The sequence below is a fragment of the Aythya fuligula genome, chromosome 1, assembly GCF_009819795.1.
Source record: "Aythya fuligula isolate bAytFul2 chromosome 1, bAytFul2.pri, whole genome shotgun sequence".
Lineage (NCBI taxonomy): Eukaryota > Metazoa > Chordata > Aves > Anseriformes > Anatidae > Aythya > Aythya fuligula.
The window spans coordinates 155297961-155305510 of record NC_045559.1 but is presented as its reverse complement, the minus strand read 5'-3'; positions in this window follow the sequence as shown (position 1 = coordinate 155305510).

Here is a 7550-nt window from a genome sequence, read left to right as displayed (position 1 = left end):
ACATTATTTAGAATAAAGATTATTTAATATTAAAATCTAGTTTTGACTTGGTGAATTCAATTAGGTTTTCCATGGATTCCACCAAACACAGGAGACATGTAATGAAGCTGCAGATGTTTACAATTTCTATGATAGTTCTGACTTTTTTTATTACAGCTAGCCTTTTCCTGAGCATGCAAGGCCAAAAAGTAACTGTACTTACTAATGACTTTACATCTTCATCCTTGAAGGGGTTGTGAAATGTTACAAACAAATCAGGAACCTTCCTAATTTCTTCAAACTTCAGGAAATGGTATTTCTTCACAGCTGCTTATTTCCCTAGTCCATGCTTTCTCTTACTGTGTGTGTATGTCTCTGTATAGGTACATATGTCTATATTTACACCTCCAAAAGATAAAGGGGGATGTTACTAATACACAAAAGCTGACATATTTTCACAATTGCAAAGAACAGGTTGGCTAGTAAAATGCCTTCCTGCATAGTATCTGCTACAAAAGATCAGGATATGGAGGAAAAAAAAAATCACTGTTGCTTGACAGAATTCCTTTACTCGATGCATATGTTATGCTTACTTTGTTGGTGTGTGTGTGAAACTAAAATCTTCCAGGAAAACCTGTCAGTTGAGAGGGGAAGAAACTTTTTTTTTTTTTTGGCTTGAATGCATTTTCTGATGACTGAAATCGGCTGAGGATAGTGCAGGTGCTGAACCTGGAGGTACACAATATACACAAGTTTTCTTCCTTTTTCTTGAATTCCCTGAACTATTGGAAAGTTGAGCTCTTTCATTAGCTGGAGAGCAGTTGTGGAAAGATGCTCAAGTGTGTCCTGAGTGGTGTGGGTGCAACTGGAAGAAATGAATGGGAGGAGAATACCTATTAAGGGATGTGTTTTTTAATACACATATATGTGATTGGTAACTTGAGTGTTTCTAAAGTGACAGATGGTTGGTTGGAAGGACATTAAGGAGAAAATTACAGATAGCCCTAGGAAGCTGCTATTAGAGTTAGGATACTGAGTGAACAGAGCTGTGGTATGACCTTGCCACAGCCCTCCTCATATTCTTGTGGGGGAGTGTTATGTATTCTTTGATGGAGGCATTATGGAATTGGTGGTAGGAAAGCTAGGACAGCTTAAATACTTGAAGTTGATCTAGTGAGATTTTCTCACTAGGGTCTACTTCAGTTGTGTATAATTAAAATTTATCAGTTGTTCAAAGCACTGAGTGCAATGTCATACAAAGTGATAGTAAAAACATGATAATCTTGATCCCTCTATTTGTGATTTTCCCCCTCCAATTTAAGAACTTGGTGCTTGTTCCTATGACCTGAGTCTTTGCCTTGTTCAACATCTGCTAAAGGTTTGTAAGTTCCAGCCTTAAGTTGTGCTGTGTGGTTGACTTACCTCTAGGAGCTTTCTTCTGCAGTTGACAACAAATGTTGAGGTCTGCTCCAGTACCTCAGTACTGGAATGCTGTGACGCAAATTGAGCTTACTTCAGGATGCCTTAGAGACTGAAATTAGCAGTACATATGGTTATATGGTTGTATGCTGGTTAAATATACTAATAAGGTTGCCAGTTCATGTTGTCCAGGTTTCATCATCTGTGCTGATTGAATTCAGCAGGTGACAATGGCAGGGCTCACAACAGCTGAAAAGTTTGGCTGCCTCAGTTGAATTGGTACAGCTTAATAATGGAAAATAATGGTTAAAGTAGGCTCTGTGAGGAAACAGAAGAGAGGGAATTAATACGGATCTAGATTTCAAGATAAAAGTTCAAGATAAATTTTCAAACTTGGGCAAAACTATTAGATCAGATACCAAGGTATGCATTGTGCAGAACACCTTTTTTTAACCAGTATGCTTTGAAGGTACTATCTCATTTTGCTGATTAATCTGTTGTTAAATTTCCATTAAGTATTTGAAAATAAGTGATAAACTTGTTTTTAGTGATAAATGTGCAAAATTGAAGTTGTGTGGAAACTTGTTTGCATGAACTAGTACACAGGAATTATATCTTCTATATACCTCTACCAGGGACTCTGTCTTTTAATTTAGGTGCCTAATTGAACTGAGAACTGGAAGAGCTTCTAGGTTAAGTTCATGCCATGTCACTAGAGGTAGAAATATTTTAAAATAAATACCCAACTTTCTTTAGTCAAATGCAAAGCTTTCAGAATTTTAATAGGATAAGAATTATAATATTGCCTCTTAAGAAATAAGGGGAAACTCAGTGGTGACAGAACTTACTTTGCATGTTGTGTTTTGTATAAACTGCTCTGGAATAGAAGTTAGCTAGCTGTTGCCATGTCTGAACAGTTGGTGGCTCCAATGCTTTGCAGCTGTCAGTATGCATAATGCCAAAATAAGCTAATTCAGTTCTAGCTGTATATATTGAACTAGTTAGAAACTTACAATGACAGACTAAGTAAATAGCCAAACACACCCAGCTTGCACTTTAAGCCATTATGTAAGATCCCTTCTTAATATTTAAATAAACACTAACTCCGGCATTCCTGTCAAACTTGATATAAAATGTAAGAGGCTACCTTGCAAAATGCCAATTCAGAATCGGTAGCAATGTTCTTGAAACCAGCACAGCTGACAGACCACTCCTACTCCATATTGCAGGATTGCACAGGCAAGACAGATGACAGCTATCCTGACCAAAAGGGGGGCAGGGGAAAATAGTCAAACAGTTTCTAGGAAAGAGGCAGAGAGGAGCATGTCTACTATGTAGTCAATCTGGAAACTGAGAGACAGGCAATTGCTTATATACCTAAAAAGGGAAATGTTTTGTTTTGACTTGAAGTAAAGGGTTTAGAGGGCAGTGGAGTTTGATAGAGTAAGATCATAACTTGAGAAGAGCCCATGCTGGTGAGCTGTCATTTTTGTTCATGTGACTGCACAAACATTTATTAAACAGAGAACTTAAGTGGAATTGAGAACTTTGTAGAAAGTGTTAGCTCTAGAAATATGCAAAAAAAAAAAGTTTGGATTAAAAAACAAAAGTAGAAATTGGACTAGAAATTTCCAGGGATGTGTGTTGCATTTTTTTTTTTTTAAAAAAAAAGTCCCCAAAGTCCCTGAAAATGTAATTGAAGAGATGGAAAACTCCTCCCTGAGTTTACATGTTTTGCTGGAAAATGAAAATGTAGAATTAATTTCTCCTTTGTTTAAAAACAAACAAACAAAAAAAAAACTGAAATATTTGTATTACGTTGTCCTGAACTAGTGTAGGTACCTTATGTTCCTGTTTTCATTTTTGCCTTGTTTCTCACCTGTTTTTGTATTACCATGTTTCCTTCTTTAAACTTCTGTAGCTTATCATGGGAACAGCCCTGATGGACAAAAATATGAGGAGAGCAACCTTCAGATACGGTTTAGCCCTCAGAACTAGAGTGAGGTAGAGAGCAGCCTGAGAAGTTGTAGGCCACTGTGAGTCAAGGTGAGTGTGCAGTCTGTGTAGCTTTTCTGTTTCTGTAGGGTTCAGTGTTACACACCAGTGGAGTTCTCTTGGGGCATTGGCAGCATGGGGGGCAGCACTGGCTGTATGCAAACAAAATTCCTTGCAAAGATGCTTTTTTTTCTGTCTCCTGGAGGAAATAAAAGAACAAAAATAGCCCTGCTGAACAGAATTTGCATGACAGTTTGAATTGCTCTATAACATCATAGTATCTTTGCAATAGTTCATCAAACAGTATATTCTAGCAAAATGATGTGAAAATAAATATTATTCAACTCATACCTTCATTGTTTTGGCTTATAAAATTAAGATTTCTGAACTCCTGACTCTTTTTGGTGTATACAAAGTCATCCAGGACTTCCACTTAAAGACAAGTCTGGAATGCAGTTAGAGGTACACTATTTACAGGAATCATGAAGGAGAGCTGCTTTAGCTTTTCCTTTGAGTCTACAGAAACACTTCACAGATGTTTTTTCCTTTTTTGTCTTATTTTATTATTTCTAGTATTTTAAGTTACCAAGTGTTCATGAATTCTGATGAAGCCTAAGATTAAACTTAGCTTTGTATTGTTTTAACACTGCTTTGGAATGCTAGGTGGATAACATCAGGCTAACTTTCTAAATATTTACATGCTGTAATGTCCAATTCTTGTTCATAGAGTGGATTTGTAAGACCCAAACTAGATATTCCTCATTCACATGCAATATTTAGTTTCCATGAAATGTATGTTAATGTTATTGACAAGCTAGGAAATGCATGCAGTTCAAAGATCCTTTTCCAGGGTATGTCTCAAGCTAGTCAGCTCACTAACTGGGAGAGTTTGCAGTTTATAAATTACACTTTTTTCCTATGCAAGAGGAAGTTCAGTTTCTTAAGAGTGGTGATAAGGGATGGTATGAGAATTGGTGGTATGTGTGTATCTGCATAACCACACTGTTTTTGTTTTTCTTTTTTTATAATGAGGATCTAGGCCTAACTATTTCCATACATTAGGTTATCTGTTTACAAACTGGAGAACTAAATGAGAAGTACAACTTAATAGGTAGTTCAGGAACAGCAGAAAACCTTGTCATTTTGTGGCTGTTTTTGTTGTCTGAAGCAATCAAACTTACACTTTTTGGCTTTTTCTGTAACAGACATTTCTGATCTTACACCTCCCAGAAAGTATACCCATACAACTCCCCAAAAGTACCCATTAACTAGTTATTAGGGGGCAGGTAGACATGCACATCATTATATGTACAGTGTGGTTTTCATGAAATGTAAGGTTGGAAATTGACTTACAATGTTTTGGAGTTCCTTACCAAGGTCATAAATGCTTTATGTAGTGGTGTAAATTGCATCTTGTTAAATATGCAGTGATTTATGAAGAGAGCATGAGATGTAGTTAGGGAGGCTCAACAGCCCTTCAACAGAAAGTTATGGCTCCATTTTGTTTATTTATAGTGCAGAAAGATCTGCACTAGAACTTCAATATATGAAATACTTGATAATAAGTCAAAGGAGATTAGACTCCAGTACTGACTTCCAGTACCTCAACTTGGTGGACTGGAGTTCTACTCTCACTCAGGCCAGTTGCTACAACTATTACAGCACAACTGTTATAGTATGTGTTGGGAAAACAAAAAATAGGTGCAAACACCCTTATTGATATTTGACCACAAAACATAACAGTTAGAGCATTTTGGGCTGAACTTCTGGTTATTTTTTTCACTTAATTTATGGATTCAGGTGGGACCTAGTGATGAGGTATAGGTCACTTGCTCAACACTGACAGGGTGTAGTTATTAACAGCCTGCTTCTAAACAAAAGTGTCTGAGAGCCTTTACTGACGGAAACTTAAGCCCTTATTGACTTCTGGCAGTGTCTAGTTTTGTCTAAATGACAATTTAAAATTACTGAATTCTGTATTTAATGCCAATGAATTGGTCCCCTTTAACTGCCTGGATTCTTTTGTTCTACAAACAGTAAGCCACACTATGAAAAACATGAGAGCTGAGGGAAAAACGCCAAAAAGGGTTGTAGCTCTGTGGGTTTATTTTTTTTTTTGTTTTTTTTTTTTCTTTTTTAGGACTGAAATTGCACTCTGCAAAATATATCTTTTTTTTTTTTTAATTTTTGGTGCTGTTTTAAGTAGAATGAATGTAACTCTAGTTTGCACTTGTAGAAAGGGGGAATGCTAAAATTCATGACAATATAAGCACTTAATTAAGTTGCACGAAGTTTAAGGATCAAGTACGTATGTTGTTTAGATGCAAGTCCTGTGGATTATACCTCTTAGAAATAGATTTTCATATTCTTTGCACTTAAAAAATAAATAAATAAAGAGAAAAAAACTGGGCATCAGCTACGGAGTTGGAATAAATGTTTCACCAGTTGCAAGTGCGTAAAGAATAGTAAATAGCAGACATTGTGAATGATGTATAAATGCTCATACAGTAACTTGCATGTGAGCGTTGACTTACCTGCTAATTAGAATCATAGAATATCCCAAGTTGGAAGAGACCCATAAGGATCATCAAGTCCAATTCATTAGGATGATGCCTGGTCCTCTTGTTGAACAAGTATCTGGTTGCAAAGTCTCCTTGGGTATCGTTGTTCTGATGAAGTAAAAGTAATGCAAACATCACATGTGGACTAAAGGAAATAAATTGACCTCTCTAGGCATGATGAGACTTGAATATTTTATTAACTGATAGGCACAGTTCTCCATTTTTGACATGCAGGAAAAGGAATAGGTGCTTCCTGTGTCTTACGTGCTTAGGGGTGACCAAAATAGCATGTTAACCTTGTGTAAATATTTCAAAGAAGAATATTTAAGTATCAAATGAAGTGCATGCTTTTTTCAATACTGATGTTGGTAAATAGTGATATTGAATGCAGACTTCTTTTATATTTGGATCAGAATGCAGAGCTGTACTTCTAGTTACGTGACACCTACATTTGTGTGTTGCATGTGAGTATTCTGTGTAAGTTGCTGCTTTCCTCTGCTGCAGTCTTCCTTACTGAATTCCCTCTTAGAGAAACACTGCAGATGGTCTTGTCTGATCATGTCTTAATTGGGTGGGCCTGAGTTAAATATCGTGAAAGCAAGACGAGTGATACTAATCGAAAGGAAACAGAGTAAGAATGTACAACAGGAGGATATCTGATGAAGTCCCCATGGGAATACTATACCTAGCAGTAAAAAGTACTTTTGAAAGTACATTGATTGCTGAGCCATACTTGAAGTGTAAATTATTAATTAAATAAAACCTATATGAAAAAATATGTATGCAATTACATAAGGGATACATTTCTCTGTGAATGCTTGAACTCATAAATTACTGTAAAGAACTGAAGCTCTTCAGGCAGCATGCATTGCCTACACTTCTAAAACCATTTTTCCCTTTAAGGGAAGTCGTGATTTTTAAAAAAAAAAAAAAAAAAAAAAGTTGGGGGATGAGGCAGGACAAGGCTCCTCCCTGCCTGCTGGCAGGGGGCTGCCTGCCTGGAGCGTGACATGTAGCGGTGTTGCTCGGGGTCCAGGGGCTGCTTTTTGGGGATCTGGGCCTGGTGGTATTGTGGGGAGCAGGACGATGCTGTGAGGAGATGCACAGGGGCAGGGAATGGGGACACAAGGGATGGTCGGAGCAAAATGTACAGGGGGATAAGCATTGATCAACATTCTGCAATAATAGCAGAAGGGTGTTTGTTATGTGGTCTCCACAAAGGATGGACCCCATGGCACAGACCCATATTGGAGCAGTTATTGAAGAGCTGCTGCCTGTGGGAAGCCCCCCTGAGGATCAGTTTGGGAAGGACGTCATCCCATGGGAGGGACCCCACATGGAGCAGGGGTGGAGGGTGACCATGAAGGAGTGGCTGAGGTGAAGTGCTGTAGACTGACTGCAGCCCCCATTTGTTGTGCTGCTTGGGGGAGAGGATGTAGAAGAGGTTGGGGAGAGGGGAAGGTGTTTTTAGTTTGCTCTTATTTTCTCACTAATCTGGTCTGTTAGTGATAGGCAATAAATTGTATTAATCTTTCTATATTTAGTCTGTTTTGTTTGTCACAATAGTTGGGTGATCTCCCTGTCCCTATCTCAACC